Source organism: Zonotrichia albicollis, chromosome 12, assembly GCF_047830755.1.
Source record: "Zonotrichia albicollis isolate bZonAlb1 chromosome 12, bZonAlb1.hap1, whole genome shotgun sequence".
NCBI lineage: Eukaryota > Metazoa > Chordata > Aves > Passeriformes > Passerellidae > Zonotrichia > Zonotrichia albicollis.
This window is the reverse complement of record NC_133830.1, coordinates 4,875,416-4,897,366: the sequence shown is the minus strand read 5'-3', so window position 1 is coordinate 4,897,366 and position 21,951 is coordinate 4,875,416. Positions and strand designations below refer to the sequence as shown.

The 21,951-nt window shown below is 45.9% G+C and overlaps 1 protein-coding gene across 7 annotated transcripts in view; it reads right to left on the bottom strand.

The window, feature by feature from the left end:
- TAFA4 (TAFA chemokine like family member 4) overlaps positions 1–21,506 on the bottom strand; it is a 69,635-nt gene extending 48,129 nt beyond the window's left edge. The window contains exons 1-4 of one of the 7 annotated variants that reach the window (XM_074550399.1): positions 21,194–21,504; positions 20,600–20,755; positions 20,217–20,388; positions 19,809–19,998 (exon numbers count right to left, since the gene is read on the bottom strand). The gene's annotated coding sequence lies outside the window, so the exon portion shown is untranslated. Of the gene's footprint in view, positions 1–19,808; positions 19,999–20,216; positions 21,160–21,193 lie in introns of those variants that run through there. The other 6 variants (XM_074550402.1, XM_074550400.1, XM_074550401.1 and 3 more) reach the window with 6 other exon arrangements.
- Between the last annotated feature and the right edge of the window lie 445 nt (positions 21,507–21,951).

The following is a 21,951-nucleotide window of genomic DNA, read 5'->3' as shown; positions in this document are numbered from 1 at the left end:
ATGGTTTTAAATGAAAAGCGGAGAGATTTATATTGGATGTTATATAAAAGTTTTCCTGTGGATGGGGATGCCCTGGCACAGGCTGCCCAGTGCAGCTGTGGCTGCCCCATTCCTGGGCCTGTCCAAGGCCAGGTTGGACAGGACTCAGAGTAACCTGGGACAGCGGAAGGGGTCCCTGCCCACGACAGGGGGTGGAATGGATGGGCTTTGAGGCCCTTCCAACCCAAACCATCCCTGGCTGTGCTGATGCTGCCCCATGGCCTGGTGCAGCTCCAGGCTGCAGGTGAGCAATGTCGGGTGCAGGGGTCACAGGTGACGGCTCCTGTCAGGATACAGGTGAACAGTGGTCCTGTAGGGGTGCAGGTGAGTGACATCCCTGTCACGAGACAGGTCACTGTCCCTGTCACGATACAGGTCACTGGTGTCCCTGTCAGGACACAGATCACTGATGTCCTGTCATGATACAGATCATCGATCTCCCTGTTGGGACACAGGTCACTAATGTCCCTGTCACCACACAGGTCACTGTCCCTGTCATGACACAGGTCTCCGCTGTCCTGTCGGGATACAGGTCCCTGTCATGACACAGGTCACTGTTGTCCTGTCGGGATACAGGTCTCTGTCACGACCCAGGTCTCCGCAGCCCCTCCCGCGGTGCCGGGGCCGCTCCCGGCGCTTCCCGAGGATCCATCGGGGCGGTGCTGCCCCCTGGCGGCCGCGCGCCTCTCTGCAGGCGGCTCCTGCCCATTCCCGACTCCGGCCGCGCTCGGCAATCTCCGCCAGGCCTGCTCCCTGTCCCGGGCCAGGCCTTCTCCCAGCCCCGCTCCCTGTCCCGGGCCAGGCCCGCTCCCAGCCCCGCTCCATGCCCCCCGGAGCCCCCGGCCCGGGCCAGCCCTGCCCTCCGTACAGCCCCGCTCCCCTGCGCTCCGCAGCGCTCCGGCACAATTAGCGCCCACATTAACCACACGAACGCGTCGCTGTCGCAGGGTCCGGGCGCTGAGCTGCCCTCGGAGCGTGGGCACGGCAGGAACACGCTGGATTTCAGCCCACAGGGACAGCCCTGTCCTCCAGGTGCCCATGGGGCCCGGCAGTGGGTGGATACAGGGAATAACGCGGCTCACATTCCGGATTTGGTCCCTTAACTCTCACCCAGAAATCTCCACATCAGCTCACGTAACTGCAGCTTGCTCTGAAGGCTTTGAGGGTCAGTAAATCCACCTCGGCCGAGTTATTCCAACAGTTAATTAACCTCACCGTAAGCACTGCACCTTCAGCTTGTACCTCCTCGTACATTCCCGTTGCTTTCCCAGCTGACACATCACACCAGAGTGTGTCAGGACTTCAAAAGCCTCGTTCTGCCAATCCTTACTCACAGCAAGTAAGGGTTACACCAGGTAGGAAGGCACTGAGCAAACTGAGAGAGGATTTAAAGTTACCCATGGAGTACAAACACAGAACAACAGAATCACAGAACTTTTTGGGTTGGATGGGACCTCAAAATCCATCCTATTCCAGCCCCCATCATGGGCAGGGACACCTTCCACTATCCCAGGTGGCTCCAAGCCCCATCCAACCTGGTATTGAACACTTCCAGGGATGGGACAGCCACAGCTTCTATGGGCAACCTGTGCCAGGGCCTCACCACCCTCACAGCAAAGGATTTTTTCTAATATCCAATCTAAACCTACTCTCTATTAGTTTGAATCCATTCCCCCCATCCATCATTTCACACACTTGTAAAAAGTCCCTCACCACCTTTCCTGTAGGCTCCCTTCAGGTACTGGAAAGTAGCACAAGACTAAGCTCACAGTGCAAGAAAATAAAACTTTTCTTGGAACCAATTTCCTCTTCCCTTTTCTCCCAGAGTTGATGTCAGCTCTTCTGCTTCCCTACAGGAATCTCTGAGGGATGGAGGACTGGTCACATCGAGCTCCCCACGGCAAACTGAAGTGAGAGGGCTCTTTGGACCACACAAAAATCATCCAGGCAGGTATCCAAAAAAACCACAGGGTCACTGCAGCAGTGCCCAGTGCTCTCAGACCCCAGCAGGCTCCCAGCACATTGCATGGACAATTTTTGAACTGTTTTTTTATAACATCACGTCCCGTTTACGGCATCAGTCTCTGCTGGCAGCAGCTCAGTCTGTCACCCCTGGTCAGGCCTTTCCACAGGAATATTTCAAAATCTCACTGAACAGGAAGTGGGGGTGCTGGGCAAGGAAAGAAAACAATGCCAGTGAGAGCTGGAGGAAATAAACCCCACATCCTGCTGAGGAGGGAGAGCTGAGCTGCTGTTATATCCACATGACAGGAGGTGTCAACCACACCAGCAGCCAGACCATGCACACACAGACAGACATCCTCTGTGCCATGGGTTTGGACGGAACCAAGGCTGACTTCAGCAGCATTCTCTAGGGTAAATCTGTCCTCACCACCTCCTTTAAACATCAGAACAAACCTTTTGTCTCTTGAGGGCATGTTAAGATGATGCCCTGGGAGGATATCCTGCAAAACATGCCGAAATCACCTGAATTTTCTAGCCCAGACACCAGAGACTTCATTAGTTAATAGTGCCAGAGTCACAGTGGCCACTTGGGTGGATCATCTGTTGGGAAGGTTTTTCAGCTGCTCTCATTTTAAGTGAGAGTCCAAATTTGAGCCAGCAGAGCTCAGGCCACACAGCAGCAGAAAGGGCAGAGCACAGGATCAGGAGAGAAATTCCAGCAAGGAGCAGAGGGCTGACTGCCAGAACACCCAAAGTCCAGGCAGAGTAAGGAAGAGTTTAAAATCAAAGCTGCTGCTTCCTCTGCTCTCTCAACACAAACTGAGTTCTCATCTTTCCTCCAGGATAAAGTCCACCCAGACCTAGAGGGCTGCTCAAGGGCCAAGTGCAGCTATTCTGTCAAGTGGAGGCAGAATAGACCCTTTTCTCTATACATTATTCATTAATCATCACCACCCCACTAAGGACCATTCTACCAAACTCCAGGAAAGGGAGCTATCACCATCAAGGTTCCATTTCAAGGTTGCACAGACTTACCAATGTGGACAGCCAACACAGGAGATCTCATTACAGCACAGGATTTCAACTCTTTCAATTACCCTTATCAGAAAGAATTTTTCCTTGTGATTATCCAGGTTCTTTCAGTTCCCCACTGCAGCTCAAAATCTTCTCCACCCCCTGCACAAGCCCTGCTTAAGGGGTGTGCAGGCTTCAGGCACTTTGTTCAAGGGAGAGCAGGAATTACTCCAGCCCTGTTCAAAGAGGACACAGAGCAGAGACAGTGCCCTGCTCCACTCCCAGAAGCAGAGCAGTTCCCATCTAAAGCAGGCAGCACACCAAAAAGAAAAACCATGGAGATAAATGTCTTTGAAGGAAATCTCTCCAGCAGAATGTTTCAGACACAGCAAAAACACATTTTCACCTACTGTAAACTTTGCCTGCCAGGTAGCAAAGCATTAAAGTTGCTGCACAGGGTATCTTGAGCCATAAAACACTGTTTTCTATACCCTGAGCTGATGGAGGAATTTAATTTCTCCCATGGAAGGCAAAGATAGCTGACCTGCTGTAGAGCAGGTCACTCACCTTCCTTTCCCCTCACCAGGGATCCACTCAGAGGAGGGAGGAAGGGATGGAAGAGGAAAATTCCTGTCCATTTGTGCCTCTGGATAATGGACTGGGAGGCCCAGACCTACTCTGGGTGTGTGGTGGCTCACAAACCTACTCTGGGTGAGCCCAGGGCTCACATGTAAGAAGTAAACTCCTAAAGCTGGCTGTTCAAATTAAAAACAAGAGGCAATCCAAGGGAAATAACATGAAAATTAAGAGAGTCAGCAAATGCAAGTGGTAAAAAAAAAAGGAAAATAACTGTTTGTTTAGTCAAGGAAAGAAAAAGTTTGTTGGAGACATGTCAACTGTGTCCTTGAAGAGGCTTGCCTTTAAAGAAGGGCAGTATTTAAAGTGGTTCTCTGTAGCTGCTGCAAATAGCATAAAAATAAATTCAGTGTCCTGCAAAGATTAATTGTGTGCATGGAGAGAAACTTTCTGTATCTAAGTGGGGGAAACTAGTGGTACAAACTGCTCAGAATCTCATGGAGCCTGGCTCCTGGAGGTTTCTTTAAATTGGATGAGCACTTGTGGGATGATCAAGGCTCCCCTCTCCATCCACAGGGCAGATTACATGTTTGCTCAGGGTATGTAGCAGGACAACATATCCTTTATGCCCTGGAGCAAAAAGAAAACAGTGGGATATAAATGGGAGGTAGTCAGTCACTGTTTATGTCATCCTCAATACCCTGAATCAAGTCAGAGGTTGCAGAAGGAAAATCCTGGCAGAAACAAACTGAAAATGCCTCCTGCACATGTTGGGTTTTTCATGCAGGCAGAGTCAGGCTGTGTTGTATTTCAACATATTCTTGTGGTTCTTAGGGTCCTCATGCAAACAAATTTGGTTCTTTCTGGTTCTACTGCATTAGAATATTTTATTATCTTGTTATTCCCAAAAACACCTCACTCACAACATGTGAGTGCTTCCCTAAGCTGTGTCAGGCCCTGACAGCAACAGGGCCTGTGCATTTCTCTGTCACCAATGTCACCTGTCCCTGGTTTGGTTTCAATTCCCAAAAGCTGCAAGAGGAAAGCACAGACAGCCAGCTTTGCTTTTAGAACACAAGCATGTTTTATGAGCCCTGGATGCATGTTGGCTGATGAAGAATCCTCTCTGTCTGGGTATGTGGGATAATTGTTCCACTTGGGACTCATTAGCTAATTATTTAAAGATTCTAAGGAAAAGCATTTCATAAATACAGCACTAAATTTTCAGAAGTGTAATTACAGGCTGAACACACATTTTTTTTTAGCACCTGTGTTATCCACTACATAACCCAACAGCAAATTCCTTGTGCTGTGCTGTCCCTGCTCTCTGGCAGGTGTGGGGCAGGACAGGAAACTGCTGGGAAATTGAAAAGGAGCATATTTGGTATTCCCATTTTGGTAAAAAAACAACACAGTCATCTTAGGGTGGTTTAAAATTCTGCCCCTATCATACAGAATTTCAATAATGAAGGATAAAACTTGCCTACAGTGAGAGAAGCACAGACCAGGCAGCCATAACCCAGATTCTTGATCTGGTTTTGCCACTTGACTTTGATGTTATGGGATCAGCTTCTTACTCAATGTTAGAAAACATTGTTTGCTTATCAGTAACTTCCTCAGGTTACTCTGGAAAAACATTGCTCTGCTGAGCAGGAGAATTCCAAAATAGGATTTCTGACCTATCACTTCAGGAATTGTTACCCAAAAGTAAAAGGTGTCACATCCTAGATTGACAAATCCCTCCAGCAGGTCCTGCCTTTCTGCTGGTAACCAGAAAAATTCCAAATCCCAATATGAGCACATAAAGCAACACTCCCAGCTATGTTCGTTTCCAGACACACCAAGAACTGCATTCCCTTATGCAAGAACATTTCAGAAGTCCCATCAATTTTGCTCCTCACTTCCAGAAGGAATTTCCTCCACCCTTTCCTCTTCCTGCCTGGTCCTTCATGCCTCCTTACCTGTGAATCTCAGCCCTCTGTGTTTCTTCCTTTCACAGCCCCTCTCCCTGCTTGGCAGCAGCCCATGTGTGAATCCCCAAAAAAGGGCTGGGAGGAAGAGGAAGAGACCTCCCTGAGGTACCTATAGATCAATCATGGAAAAGGTCTCCCATGGCAGGTTAATCCTCTGCTGGATGCTGTTTTCATCCCTCCACAGGTTTAAGGAAGCCTCACAGAGCTCTGGGTACTGTTGCAGTGGAAAAGGAGCAAACTTCTAAAGGTTCCAGGCACCTTCCTGTGGCTGCACTAGCAGCAGAGGAGAGCAGCAGCCACAAAAACCTGAAAACTGGTCTTCAGAAAGAACAAGAGAGGTGATAACTGGTGTTTCCTTCTCAAATACCTGGATTGTCAGAGGATGCTCCTTCCAGCCCCTGTCCCAGCTGAGGGAACGTGTTTCCATGAGTAACACCAGGTCCTCTTCATGGCTAAGGCTGGAAACTTTCTTCTTTATATGGGGTGTTTTGTCTCTCTTTATTTTTTTTCTTTTTTAAATAATAATCCTTTTCACAAAGCTCAGAGAAGCCTGAACTTCAGACTTTCAGTTCCCAATCTGCCTGTGATGGATTTTTCTTTTCCTGCTTTTCATTCATGCAAAAGCCTCTTCATGATCATGTAAGCATGTGCACGATGGGAAGAGCAAGGGGGAGGGTGAATGGTGTAATTTTGATTATGCTTTGAAATGCTCAGGGTTGGAAATGAAGTATGAGATTCCCCCCACTTCCCCTGCCTCTCTTGAAGGCAATTATGATTGCCTTAAAGATGTGAGATCTGTTGAAAGTAACAAATCATTGATTGTTTATTTTCAGGGTAGACAACAATCAGCTTTTAATCAGCTTCTCATCACCGCTAGAGAGCTATTAACTCTCTTAAAAATAATTAGAAAACAGAAAAGAAAAATCTTCTCCAATTATTTTCATCCAGGAAACTGAGATTTTTATGGAGGAAAAAAAAACCACCTCAAGATTCACAGAACAAAAAAAAGTTAACATAGTGGCACATTAAATTCTCTTTTTTAGCAATGAGATATCATTTGCCACAAGTTGGATTGTGCTTCCTGAGTTTGTATGAGGTTATGGATATTGGCACCTGAATAAAAACAGTATTTTCAGTCACCCTGGGCAGACACTCAGATATTTCTGCTGAATATTTTTACGTAAGGAAATGGATTGCATGAGTCTTCCATTTCTCTGATTTCTGACTGTTCAGAGCCCTGGCTCTCAGATTCCCACAGCACACATTTTTTTCCATTTTTGAGTAAATAGTCTGTGAATTTCTGTCCTGGGGGAAACAGTATTCAAACCTAACTACTATAAAGACAGCAACCTCCAAATTTCAATTATATTGGAATTAGCAACAGGTACGAAACATCTCAAATATCACTTTTTGTGATTTCAGATGGGCAGCTGAATAGTAATTTCAGCTCGTGTACAACTTTCCAGAAGCTTTTCCTACCAAAAATGCCATTAAAATGTACTTCATTTACTACTACCACACAGAGTTTAATAGTACACTGCTTGTAACTCAAATAAAATCAACCATGAGCACTTTGCAGGGTCCTGAGACAGCTGCTATTTGCCTTCCAGGTGATGGCCAGGCAGTTCCTGGCTGTTCCTGGGGTGCAGATGCCCAACAAGGAGCCTTTGGCAAGAGGCTGGGGCACAGACAGGTTTTTGTCACTGTCACATTGCAGGGAACCTGCCCTCCAGAAGAGTAATGGACTGCAAATCCTTTATGGGCTCTGAGGGAGAGCTCTCTAAAGAGTGTGTGAGAGCTCAGCTAATTAAGTTCTCCCCCACCAGGACCCCAAGGGCTGTGTCTTTTTATTTTACTTTCTCCATTGCCCATTGGAGATGAATTGTGATTACTTTAAAAAGGGATTCCTCTTGTCCATTGATCAGTGCTGTACCCACTTGACCTACTAGTGTCTCTTTAAAGATTGATGAACTGGAACACAAAAGTGGAACTCTCTCAGTTTAACTGTTCCCACCTGAGTTCCCTGCCCTGAGAGAGAGGTTTCTAAAGAGGCCCATGGAGTGCTTGCACCATTGGTTCAAATTATTGCACACAGAATTTCCATGGCCTGGCAGCAGGCAAGGCAGCAAAGACAGTCACAGGACTGGCTTGCATTAAAAACTGCTTTCATTAAAAACGTGCTACATCTCAGAAACAGAGCAGGAATTTAAGTCTTCTGCTTCAGTACTGGTTCATTAATTAGATGAGAAACAGCAACACTAATTTAAAGAAAAATATGGAAAAAATTACTGGATTTCTATTTTCCCCTCACCAACTGAAACCCCTCCTTGCAAATGACAAATGTTTTGGCTAAGATTATCAAGAGAGGCTGCAGGCAGCCGAACCTTCACTCACCAGAGGGTACCACCATATCCAAAAAGGAAGATCTATATATATCTATATATCTATATATCTATATGTAATTTAGAGCTGTGCCTTGCACTAAACAAACCCCACATTTTCATGTAGCTATGTACTGCCAATTTAGTCTAATGCATAATTTTTAAACCATAGATGAAGCCCTGTCCACCTCTATCCTCCCAAAAAATTGACAGACAAGGGCAAAAATTCACTTCTCTGCTCACAGAAATTGTCTGGTGAGCCAAACCCAAAGGACATTTTCCAGAGAGTGCCATCACCCTTATTTTACCTTCCTGGTCCTTTTTCTTTCTCTAGGCTGATGGCTTTGAGCAAATAGAATAGCTACTTGGGTATTTATTTGTCCAGCTCCATACAGATTGTATGATTTTGAGGAGTACTTGTGAGTATGAAGTGTCCTGTAGCAGCTGTGTGTCAGAAAGACAGAAGAACGCACTTGGAACACTGATATTGCTGCATAAACCAGAATAAATGGTTTATGCATGCCAGTAGAGAGTATGGTTTATCATTTTAAATTATTTTTACTCTCCAGCCAAAGACAGTTGGTTTCTTAAGCCATGATTTTATCCTTTCTAATTTGACTTCTCAATTGTACCAGAATTCTTAATTATTTCACTGCTTGCAACAGCACCATCCAATTTATCACCTGAGAACAGCAGCATAGCATAAATAATCTATTGCCTTTTCAACCTGAAGGTCTCAGCATTTAGTCTTCAAGAATATGAAAAATTTCTAATTTGATAATGGAATGTTCCTGTGGCTGTCACCCTAAGTGGAAAGCATTGCTGTCTGAAGTTTCCTGTTCTCTCAGGAGAAGCCAGCAGAGCTCTCTGAAGCTCAAGCCCAGCTTAAGCTCCATCCCAACAGCCTGGAAACAGCTGGAGGTTGTCTGGGATCCCCTGGAGATCTCACCCTGGTCCCAAAACACAGAACCACAGCAGGTCCTGGCTGTGTGTTGAACAGTGTTGAGCCAAAACCATGAGTGAAAGGGGAAATCCAGAGGTTGCTCCCCTGGCACACCAGATCAGGAACAATCTCTACTGTAAATTTCAGTGATCTTGCAATAGGAGCAGGATTTAAAAATACAAAATTCTCTAAGATCTGCCATGTAATAAAAATACAGACAATTAATTTTCCTTGGCTCTTATTTATGTCTTTGATTCTGAAAGTCTTGTTTTGGACAAGAAACACTGACTCCCATCCATTACTCCTAGCAGAGCAAGACCCACAGTGTGGCACAGTGTTTGCTACTCATCTCAGAGACACAAATATTATGTTTACCCAAGAGCTGAAGAAAGATTAATTTAATAAAACAAGGTAAAACAAAGTCAAGCCTGAAGCACCAGAGTATCCCCAGCACTTTGCAGTTTGGCAGGGCATTGCTGGGTGGAGCACAAAGAGTAAAATTTGCTGCCTAAATCACACTTTACTGTCAAACCATCCTGTGGGAGCTCTGCAGAGACATCCTGCTCAAATCATTTCCAAGCAATGATCTTACAAAGTCTCCCCAGCCCCTTCCCATTACAGGTATGGCCCACCTACCATCTACCCCTTTTTTCTCAGCACTCAGGACAGCCCTGAGTTAGGAGAAGGCAAAATGCAGATCTCTGTGAAGCATCTCTGTCCTAGCCTAGAAACCCAACAGAGATGTCTAAAAAAGACAGGAATACCTGAACTCCACCCCAGCCATTGGACAATGCATTTGGTACAGAAAGGCAGTGACCCACGGGCCCTAGGCAGAAGCTCAGCCATGCTTGGCAAATGATGCATTTGTAGCTGCACTGAGATTGGAGATTCAGGCTTGAAAACCAGCAGGACTCATGAGTCCCTCAGAATCCAAGCATGAGGACTGTGAAAGCCAAATTCCAGGTGCAGACCATGCACAGCCTTACCCCCACCACAGAATCACCTGGGGCTGGTGTGGGTGCCTGCTCCATTAACAGGAGACTGAAAAAGCCCTGAGTGTGAGACTCAGAGGAGCCCTTCCAGCACAGGCTGTTTGTCTCCTGCTTTAATAACACCACATCTTAATAGAGCAGCTCCTCCTCCCAGCTCCTCCCCTGCCCTGTGCACCCTAATGGTGCCTCCTGGATATTGAAAGCAGCGTTGGATGAGAGACGGAGGCCCCGAGCCGTCCCTTTTCTCATCATGTGTCATTTGTAAAGCTAGTCAAAAAATAGCAAGCAATTTAGCCTGGAATTTCGCCAGCTGGGATATTCATAGCACATGTGATCAAACAGCAGAATTTGCCAGTCACTGGAAAAACAATCAGGCTCTGTAACCTGACTTCACCGCCGAGGACAGAGCTGTAAACATCACTATTGATCAGGGCAGAGCTATTTTCATCAGGCTGCTCTGCTCTGGACATTAAACATCTGCAGAGTCAACACCTACACTGCTGAAGTTAGGGCAGATAGCTCCAAGAATTTAACGTTCTGAGACATGAGCTATTTCCAAAGGAATCAGCAGCCAAAGACACTATGAAATTACACTGAAAATTGGAGAAAAAGATATCATAAATGGATTTTATGTAAAGCTCTGGGTTATGGTACAGCTTATTGACATATACAACAAATTAAAACAGCTAATTCATCTTACTACCTTCCACTGATAATTTTTTAATTAAGTTACTTATCTTTATCTACATATTTAAGAATGTAGGTCTTTCATTATTCATCTCTTAAAGAAAATCAATGTTGTCCTGATTTGCTACAGCTCAAACAAGGGAGCAGTATTATCTATGCTAGGACTGACTAATAGAAAAAAAAATTCATTAACTTTATTAGCAAGCCCTAAGAAAATGCTATTGAACACATTTTCATACTCCTAAAAGTCTGAATTATGAGCCAAAACCTTAATAGTGTTCAGTATGACTGAAAGAGGCATCACGATTTTTTTAAAAATGCTTATAAAGATAAAAGGAAAAGATACAAAATTATTGAAACAGTATAATGAAATGTTTTAGGAAGTTCAGCCCTAATTCTGGATTACATTATAAAACCACTAGCAAAAAAGCTTTATATTCTCAGGTTTATTATTTACTAATTATTATTCTGTACTTTCTTTATTACTGAAACTGGAAGCTCATCTGTAGCACTCGTTAGATGCAGTGTCTAAGTGCTATCCACTACACAGTTTTGAAATATTTGCACATCAAAACAGACTCTGGTTTTATACTTGGGATTCTAAAGCTTTATAAAAGGCACTGTGAAACGAGCAAACTTTGAATCTCAATTTCTGGAGCAAACAGACTTTTTCTTGTCATCTCAAGTGTCCTTTTCTTCTCAAGGTGACCTTAAGTTTCCGATTTGTGAAATGGTTTCCCCTTGTGTTCAATCCTACGGTGTAATAAGTTTTAAAAATGACTATTTATCTTCTTTAATATATTAGTCATATACAGCAGGAGAAGCCTCTGTGGGGATTTTTGCTATCGGGTTTGCTCAAGCCCAAGTCAATGCTGATTTACAAAACATAACTTACCCTTAGTAACAAACAATCATGGATATATTTATTGGAATAACATCTTGCCATTCTCCTCCAGCAGTGTGTTTTGTTTATCAGTTCCAGTGCTGCAGATTGGGGATATTTACAGTGACCAAGGCAATTTGAAAGTAATGCTTTTATGTTGCCCATCTTATTACAATTTTACAAGCCTGAATCGCTGGCATTTGGCAAAACAAATAGATGGTTCTGAAAAATGTTAATGACATGCAAATTAGCCAGGCAGGTATAAGTTATATTTATGTCAGAGATGTGAGAATTGGTGCATTGCTCAGAAACTGCCCATTGCTGAAGTTATATTTAATGAAGTTTAATTTTTTTTAGATTTTGCCTTGCTAATCATGACCTCGGCTGCCTGCACCATGTAATGACAATAATGAATAAACATGCTGTGCTTATGAAGAACTAGAACCTAACAAGCTGATCAATTGTTAATTCTATAAAGTGACTAAAACGTGTCTCCACTATCAATAAGTAAATCAGCTTCTATTTGCAGTACTAATGCACCTTGTACATATCCTCCAGCTATCCTGCCCTTCTCTGTAATAATGTAATTATCAGTTTGGTCATATTTAAGTACAGTCTGAATGAGATTTGATGTTATTTTTGTCTTGAGGGTGGAAAAATAGGAGGAAAAATTGTTTGGGTATTTAAAGAGACACAATACATTTATTTGGAGGATGCAGATTTTCCACTTGCCCTCCAATTAGTTATAGAAAATTATTCGTTTGAAAGCCAATTATTTTACAGCATTATTCTTAAATCATACAGGCTATTATCAGACAGATATTCCAGAGAAGAAGGCCTTTTTATTATTAAAGCCCTTTTGCTCTAAGCCTCTGTAACAAAGACTTTAAACAAAAGACAACAGTGCTCATTAACTGTAACAGAAGATGTTTCTTCTGTTGGGGAAAAATAGCATTTAAAATAAGACTAATTTGGCTTTATTCAGGCTTTATTTTTCCTCTTACATGAGGAAAGCACAGAAGGTAGATCAGATCTTTAGCCATAATACAATTATGTATATTCCAAATATGCTAATTGCAAAGAGCCGACTGTCTCCACTACATTTCCAAGCAAGATTCAGCAATAATAGTTTATCCACTACTGAAGAACATGTTCAAGAAAAAGGATGTTTAACACATGCAAAACCCAGGAGTTTTGCTTGAATTATCTGTTTTCCTTCCCATTCCTAGAGCTGTCTGCAAATACACTGGGAGGAAGCAGCTCCCTGTTCATCCACCTAAAACCACCCCACACCTCAGTCTGGGGTGCAAGCAGTGAGGAAACCTCACCTGGAGCATTTCACAGGTGAGTGATACACACTGGAGGGTGAGTAATTGTATTTTAAGAGGCTGCACTAATTGTATTTGAAGTGGCTGCCCCTTTTTCAGAGTTCTAAACAGTAATTATTCTTAATGCTTACAGATTCTGTGACTATTCTTCTGTTGTTAAACTGAAATATAAGTCACAAAAATACATTAGAAACATTGCAAGGAGGAAATGTTCTGAAAGGGAAATGCTCTTAAGTGTGTGGATAAGCTCAATACACCAATTAATTTCTAACACTTAACCAAGTGTCATTTCTCAGGTGGAAGGTTACACTTCACCCCAGATCCATCTCTCCATGACAATTTGGTGTAGAAAAGGAGGGATAGTCCTTTTTACCTGCTACTCTCATAAATTAAAGAATCAGCACAGTTTTTTAAAAGGTATTTGAACTAATAAAGTTTTGTGCTTTCAGTGGTCCCTGAACAGAAACAGATCTGTTAATAAACAAAAGCAGAATTAATCGTTTCAGCAGCACACCAAAAATACAGGGATAGTTTAGTACTAAAATAATTATTTTGCCTTTTACTCCTTCAGCCCCAGATAAACCCATAGACCACATAACTGGCAGGTATTTCCACAGTTAAACTCTTACTCCAGTAGTGCTTTGCAGTTAAATAACCCAATTTCAATTACTCTGTGATGTGCTTCCAAACAATGAGATTAACTCCGAGGTTCAGAGGCACTGCTTAAGTGGGGAGTGTAACAGGAGTGCACACACATGGCAGTCTCTCTGTATTCCACAAAATAACTATTCCTTTCTGAGACTCAGGGGCCTGGTTTATGTGCAGGCCCTCTCACTGCCGTAGATCTGTGTTTGGGGAAATTTTCATAGCACTTGACTTCTAACCACGGTGCTTCAGAGCCACTGAACTGGCAGTGCTCAGCACAAACAGTGACACAGCCACACCAGAGAGCCAGGATCAGGCTTTTACACCTGCCTGGATCCAAGCTGGGACAATTCCAGTTGCATCCCAGTTTTCCTTGGGGAGGAAGCAATGCCCCAGAGCAAGGCAGCCACAACACTTCTGTCATTCAGACTATAAAGATTTCCTTCACATTTCTCTTACTTTTGCTAGGAATAAAGCAAATGCGTATCCTGAGTACAGCCCTGGCATTGCCACAGACCCTGGCACTGGCCAGAGGAGGAGATAACAGCAAAGAGGGAGAGATGAGCCCTCCTTCCTCCCTGCCTGCTGAGCACTTGCCAGGAAATGGGAAGGAAACCAGCCAGGAACATGGGCTCCCAAATGCCCAGTGAAGAGAACATCACCAGCAACCAGAGCTTCTCTGTTTTCTTTTCAGAATTATCCTAGAATCATGGAATGGTATGGGCTGAAAGGGACCTTGGAGTTCCAAACCCCAGCCCAGCATGGGCAGGGACACGTTCCACTATCCCAGGGATCCATCCAGCCTGGCCTTGGACACCTCCAGGGATGGGGCAGCTTCTCTGGGCAGCCTGTGCCAGGGCCTCACCACCCTTACTGTGAAGAATTCTCAACTAAACCTATTCTCTTTCATTTTAAAGCCATTCCCCCTTTCCCTGTCACTACAAGCCCTGTAAACTATAGGGAGCAGAGTCCCGAAGACTAATTTAAGCACATTCACCCCCCTACTTGTGTCATAGAACCATAGCTCCATTAAAGAACTCAACCACACCTGTTTAATAGTTTAAACATAACAAGAAGTTTCATTTAGGAGTCCAAGCTAAATTAATTTTGCCAGGAAATTGTAATACGGATACATTACATTAAATTCTGAAACATGACATTTCTCTTCCTGTCTCCAGCATTATTAGCATCTTACAGTGGCTTGAATTAAAAAAGAAACATTTATTTTATCACCCTGATACCAGCCTGCTGCAATATAACATTTTTGAAACAGGGAAATATCACAGCTTGGCATCATAAATTCAACACTGCAACAAGATAAATCCTTCCCATTAATGTAAACCACTGTACTTCCCAATATATCTGCATCTGCAACACACTTGTGTTTGCTGACTATCATAAACACACATAACTCTCAGTGAGTAATGGAAGCAGCAGGAAAATCTGAGGGTAACTGCTCTCCAGACTGAAGCAGCCACAGCCTGGTCCTACAAACAGATTCACTCATGCAGGGATGTTCCTGCTTGTGCTCAACAGCAGAAAATACCATGATCCTCACCCCTGGAATCACACAGCACAGCAAAGGACATCGAGGCACTGCCACCCTTAATTACACATGCACAGAATGGATGCTGGAAGCTTTGTTAACTTGCAATATATATAAATCCCAGAGATGCACAAAGGAGAGGTTGGGTACCCTATCAATTAAGGATTTCTGGATTTCTCACTAAATATTTAAGGTGACAATGAATTGACACAGCAAAAATAAAAGAAGCTCACTTAATTTTGTTGAAAAGAAAAATCACTTAGTGCTTCCTACAACAACTCAATTTCCACCTTTTCCCCTTTACACCGAGATCAACACTCTGAAACTTGCTCCAAATGGGAATTTGGCACGCAGTTTAGGAAATGCAAACACATGAATTAATAACCTGAATTATGCAAATACGAACCTGAAATTTGCAATTTGTTTTAAAAAGCCGAAAGAACTCCTCCTAATTGGTTTATCCATGTCTAGGCATTACTCAAATGATTTTGGTTTAGCAGTTAGCAGCCTCTTGCAGGCTCAGAAAAAAAGCCTACAAATACTTAAAAAGCTAAAGCACTGAGTTCTGCTCTCTCCGCTATAAGGAGGAGGTTTGCTGCTTCCAGAACCAGAAAGTCCAAGCTGATTCCATGTTCTTCACTCAAAGGGATGTAGAACATGACTGAGTCATGCTTGGCAAGAGGCTGGAGAACAAAAAAGGGGCAAGAGCTCTGCACTGAGGGTTGAGGAGTAAATTCTTTACCCACCTTTTACCATCCTGTAACACCAAGGCTGGGATTGCTGCCCTTTAATGTATTTATCCTTGTTATACCTCACAGCGCACGTAGCACAACTGCTGTGGAAGGAGGGAGAAAACTTGTACTGGTGCTGTGCAGAGGGAAATATCCTTCTAGGAGAAAGACCTGACCCCAGAAGAGTTTTTATTCACAGATGTTCCCTGCAAAGTGTAACTGAAATTGAAACACCACAGAAAGGGGAATAAAAACAACGGGTCACCTTTGGAGTCACGGAGATACCCAGTGCTACTTTCCCTCATTTGAGCTTTACTCTGCCACTGTTGCACCAAGCCTGAGAAAATCAGCCTTTCAGCTCACAGCCTTTCCAAAATAACTGCTGGAAAATATAAAATAGAGCAAAAGGGGTGAAATCCGCAGCCCTTTGTTCCTCCTCGCAGGCCTCTTCAGAATAGCAAAGAGGCTTCGGAGCGCGGGTCTGACAGAGCGCTGTCCTTGCGAGCACTCGGGATGCTCTGGCACTGCAAAGCAGCTCAGCCCCAGCTGCCTGAGCCCAGGTGAGAGCGAGCTGTGATCTCCTGATCTGCAGGGCTGGCACCGGCTTCAAAGCAGCCGCCCGCGCGATGGTTATCGCATTTTCAAAGGGGAAAAGAGATGCTGAAGGAGTTCTACTAGACCTTGAGAAAAGGAGTCCCAGGGCCATAAACTCTGAGAGAGAGAGGCAAGGAAAATCCAATACCTTGGATGAAAAGTATTTGTATAGGAGAGATCTTTATTCTGAGCGCGCTTCCAAAATCCAGGACAAAACATTGTGCTCGAGATTTTCCTCCAGAGAGTGGAATGAGGCTGAGGACTCAAAGGTATCTTGCTGCTCCATATTCATATTGGTTAAAGGAATAAAAGATTGGTCTGAAAGAGTTATAAAATATTGGTAGTCCAAAGAAAACAATTTTTTGCACTCACAAATTCAAGTTTAGTTCTAGATTTAGAGCTCATTTTTTCCATGGCCAACCGAGGTAGGTGGAATTACAAAACCACAATAATTTCAAGATGTCATAAGAAACTTGATTTTTCACAAATTAATTCCTTTCCATCAAATATTTTACTGTTTACTTCTCCATGTACAATTTTTTCCTAACACTGGAGGAGTACTGGCCAAATTCTGCCCTTTTCACTCTCAGCCCAGTCCTTAATTGGGAAGCTTTGCCTGAGAGAGGACAGCAGGTGCTGGCCTTCAATTAATAAAAGATTGGCATGGGGAGATCAGGGGCTGCTCCCAAGTACCACCAACCAGTTGCCAATTCAGATCCAATGCAGAGCAATCACATCTGGAAGGCAGCACAGCTAACACCTGCACCTGAGCTGGGAGACCAGGAGGACTGGTGGATTCTCAGCAATTTGTATAAAACTCAGGGAAGTCAAGGTGAATTTTTTTATGCAATTGAAATAATATTCCCCAATCACCAGAGCTGGAGCAGCCTTCTAAACAGCTGAAAAAAGCTTCACTTTTCCACCATGGAAAAAGTGGCATGAACCCAGACAATCTCTGCACCCTGGAAAGGCTCTTCAGTGTTGGACTAAAATCTATCACCAAGACTCTTGTTTCCTTTTGCCTGTGTTTTTCTTCAATAATTGGGAGATTTTTAGCCATCAGAGTACGTCAAGCCTGTACCTCCTACAAGCACTGAAGTCACTCAGACAAATATATCAAACATCAATATGAAACTAGAATGGAAAAAAAAAATCTGCTACAGCATCATCCAAACATAAGACACTAAGTAATAGCATTTTAAAAAAATCTATTTCACACAGATGAAAATCATTACAGTTCTCTAGAGACCCTCTCTCTCTCTGCAGCTCCCCATGTCATTTCCTAGCTGGTGAAAATGTGCCACAGGATATCAAAAGATGGTTACGTTCTTCTAATTTTAATATTGCTCTAATCCAATAATGGCTTGTTTACTGCTTTCTAATTTAAAGGTAATTCATTAGATGTATCCTGTCACGTCTTGTTGGCAATGAAGGCGTAAGGATCTTGCACAGAGCTCTGAGGCATGTCAGTCATGTTGCTGATATTCTGTGTGGGTCCCTCAATGCAAAGGGCTATCGATGCAATGGCACTGATTCTGCGTGTGTGTGCCTACATACAAAACACAACCAAAAATATTAAAAGACTTCAGGGGTGAAGTCTGGACCCCAGAATTTATGTTTTAGCATCGAGAATTCTAGCAAACAGAAATAGAAGTGATTTGAGTGCAAATATTTGTGATAGTCACAAAAGGGTCTTGCACAGCCTGTGGGGAAGCCCCTGCCTGACCTGCAGGGGAATTGGATGAGGCTGCAGCAAATGATGAAGGTTAAGGAAACATCAGACAGAAGAGGCAGCCTGAACTCCAAAATGAACATTTCAGCAGCCAGACCATGCCAGGCAACATCTGTTGTGATTCTCCAAAAGCTACCCCGAGTTTTTGAGCCACCCTAAGGCAAAGGGACAGGAGCTGAGGCCGAGGGCTTCAGACCTGCTGTTCCTTGGAGGCACCAAGGTGAGGGTGAGAGCACGGCAGGACCATTGGCACAGCAGGACAGGGCTCTTTGCTGCCTCACCAGCATCCCCCTGGCTGCTCGGAGCCCCTCCTCACCCCACGAGCCTGTGCCCACCTCCCCGGAGCAGCTCCTCTCCGAGCAATCGGGCAAAGCAGAGCAATTCCCTCCAGGTGACAGCACCGTGTGCTCCAACACGCTGCCCAGGCAGCTCTGCAGCCACAAGGCTGGGAACACTCTGGTATTTGCACTCTGCCAGCTCAGCCCCAGCAGCTCCCCCTGTGCCAGGGCACTGACATGCCCATTTGCAGTAATCTCTTCCCAAGAAGCGAAACCTTTAACCAGCCAGACTAACCACACACTAAATGAGTTGTTGACTATCTCAGAGCAGCACACAAGGCTGAGAAAACACAGTGACACCGTGCCAGGGCACCTCACCGTTCGCACAGACCGGCGCTATTCCCCAAGAGCAGGGCAGGATCAGCAGTTTGGAAGCCAGTTCGGGTCAGGACGTGTCCAAACCCATGCCCTCATTGGCTGTCGGTGATGTCATGCCCGTGCATTAATCCCCGGTGACTGCAGGTTTAACACCACACGTATCACCCCATCTCTGCTACCCACAATGACCACGCGCCTTGGAGGAAATGACTCGAGCAGAGAACAAAGCAACTTGTTGAAACAGGCAAAGTCGCATCTCTTAAGTGATTATTTCCAGCTTTTCTTTTGTCAGAGTGAAGTTGCTGGGGTCAGGAGATGACACGTGCCGCGCTGAGAGGAGTGAGTATTGTTAGAGCTCTGTTTTAGAGAAAGTAAATCCTCCCACTCAAAAAGGTGGAAGTGCCAGTGGTGGGAAACCGACTGCTCTGGGAAATGAAAACTGCTCTGGGAAATGAAAGTATCTCAGGAGCTATAAAATCGGTAGCTGAAATTATAAACACTTTTTAAAAAGACAAAGAAGGGGGGAAAGAGTGACATTTAAAGAGCAGTCTTGACCCTTTGCTGGCGGCACCCTGGAGTAACGGGGGCAGTAAATGAATTTGGCGCACACACCCCAGTGCAGAGACAGACTGAACTCCAGGCAGGACCGATCCCTGGAGTGCTCCGGACCGCCGCTCTCCAGCCGCTCTCCCGAGCCTGCCCAGCCCCAGGGCTCGCTCCAGGCGTTCTGGGCACGGCCAACACCGCTAGCACGGCCGGCTCGGGGGTACCCGGCGTGGGGATCCCCCTGCCCCGCCCGGGCAGCCCCTGGGGCCTCTCGGGGAGCAGATCAACCCCTATCAGCCCCACACTGCGCTCCGAAACACGAGTTACCGGGCAGCTGGAGCGATGCTTCTCTCCCAGCTGGAGCGATGCTTCTCTCCCAGTGCCTCCCCCGGGTGCGCATCCCGCACCGCCCGCCCGGGACGCGCAGCCCCGACAGCGGGGGGATCCCGGCTCCAGCCCGGCCCGGCATCGCCCGCAGGGCAGCCTCAGCCCCAGCTCGGTGTACCCGGCACCGAGCACAGCCCGCACCCCGCAGCCCAGCCCTGCCCGCACCCCGCGGTGCCCCAGCCCCGCTCACCTGGCCCCGGAGCGGCTGCGGAGGCAGGAGCAGCGTGCGGGGATGAGGAAATCACCCACGGGGGAGCGGGCACAGCACCGGCGCTCAGGCTGCCAGGAGGATGCTCCGCACACACTCCCGCACGTAGCGGCGCAGCGCCCAAAGTGGCTTTGGAACTAACTCCCCTCCCACTCCTCCTCCTCCTCCGAGCCTGGGGAGGAAGCACGGTGTGAGGGCTTGGGCGTCTCTCCCAGCTCGGCGGAGCATCCTCCCCAGGCTCTCCTGACCCAGCGGGAGCGCAGAGCCGGAGCTGTTCGGGCCAGCCGCCCTCTCCTCCTTCCCTCCTTCCCTCCCTCCCCACCGGGCAGAGCGATCGCGCTGCCTCCCGCAGACACAGCCCTCGCTCAGCCCGGGTTTTTATCGCCTGACCTTATTTCAGCGTCCGAGCTGTCGCTGCTCAGCCGAGGGAAGGAGCGGGAGATGTTTCTGTGCTCGCAGCCGGGCCGGAGTTCGCAGCATCTTTGGGAAAGAGCAGCAACTTGAGAAGGGAGCGGGGCTGAGGCCGTAACCTCCCCGCTCCTCTTATTGCATGTCCACGGTCCTGCGGGTTATCAATAAATCATCATCTTCACAAATTGGGTTTAAATGTTCAAAAAGAAAGCCGGTGTTTCCCTGGCTACAAAGTCGGGGTCACTTTGCCTCTCCAGCAGCCCCCGGCAAGCGGAGTCTCCTCCTTGCTCTGCCCCTGGCTCTACACAACCTTTATCCCCCCACTTTACACCCTCAGGTTCTCCCGTGGCTCTGCTGCTCACCTAAACAGTGACGTCCAAATAAATGCTCGGGGGCTGTCAGCGTTTAAATATGCGCAGAATGGAGTCTCGTTTCTGTGAGAGAGGGCAGTGTCTCACCGTAGGTAAGCACAGGGCTCAGTGCAACAGTAGGTTGATCACGGCTCTGTTACCTAAATCCTGTTGTGATACAAATCATCATCCTCCTGGACAAACATTCCTTTAATTGGTAGAATCACTGAAAAAATGCCTTGTGGAACAGAGCAAGCTACTTTTATCACAGGAAAACCCTCCTTGGCTACTGTTGTGGAATGGCAAATTGCCTTTCCAGTTGTCTTTGTGCAAGTTCTCTAGTCCACGTGCGAAAAGCAGTAAAAATCCCAGCAGCTTCCACACCACCGTTCACAGAAATTTAATAATCCAGAAGCAGACTCTCACATCTTGGAAAAATTCACTTAGCCTGAAAGAAAGGGTCCAAATCCCCAGCCTTAGCTTTCCCTCATCTCATGTCAGCACAATTCAGCTGTGCTCTTTTAATCAGAATGACTTGCTATATAATCAAAATAGGAAGGAGCAAGCCCACAGCATGAGACCATATCTCTCCATCTCAATCCTTACCTGAGGAGCTTCTTCACCTGCCACCTTCTTGCCTGCTGTTCCTGACACTTAACACCCTTCCAGACCTTTAGGGAGCCTAGAAAAGGGGAGAGAGAAAAGGCAGAGGCAGGAAGGAGCTCCAAGGTTGCATAAAGAAATGTGAGATGCAGATGTGGGTAAAAGGGAGGGAACTGGATGTACTGATGAGAAATGGAAAGATTTAGAGGACAGGAGACCCAAATTAGCAGGAAGAAAGGTCTCATCTTTCTGTCTGGGGTGCAGTTTGTTGAAAGTAGGCTGGTCAGGACATCAGGCAGGGATTATGCAGGATCAACAACCCCCTGATATGTGGATGGAGCAGTTTACCAGCTGTGGGTGCTTCACTGGGCTGCTGAGCCACAGGAGACAGCAGCTCACAGCTCTCCCTGGCCTGGTGCTGTCCTGTGCTCTTAATTCCATCCCATCTCTTAGCCTCAGTTTTCCCATCCAGACAGCAGAGACAGCCCCATTTCTAGCACTGGGTTGCTGTCAAAACGAATTAAGAGGTCCAAAGAGTACTTTGAAATGCAGATATTATGCTCACTAGGTTTAATGTCTCCAAAGCGGCCCCCAGATATCCCTAAATCCTCAACATATCCCTGATCAATTCCTGCTTTGCATAGGAGGAGGGCAGAGGGACAGAGGCTTTAGTCCATCCCTTTTATGTTGTGTTCTGAGGGTCCCCCTGACCTTGCCATCAGTTTCTGTCTGATCCCACCCAAAGCCACGTTTTGCTGGTG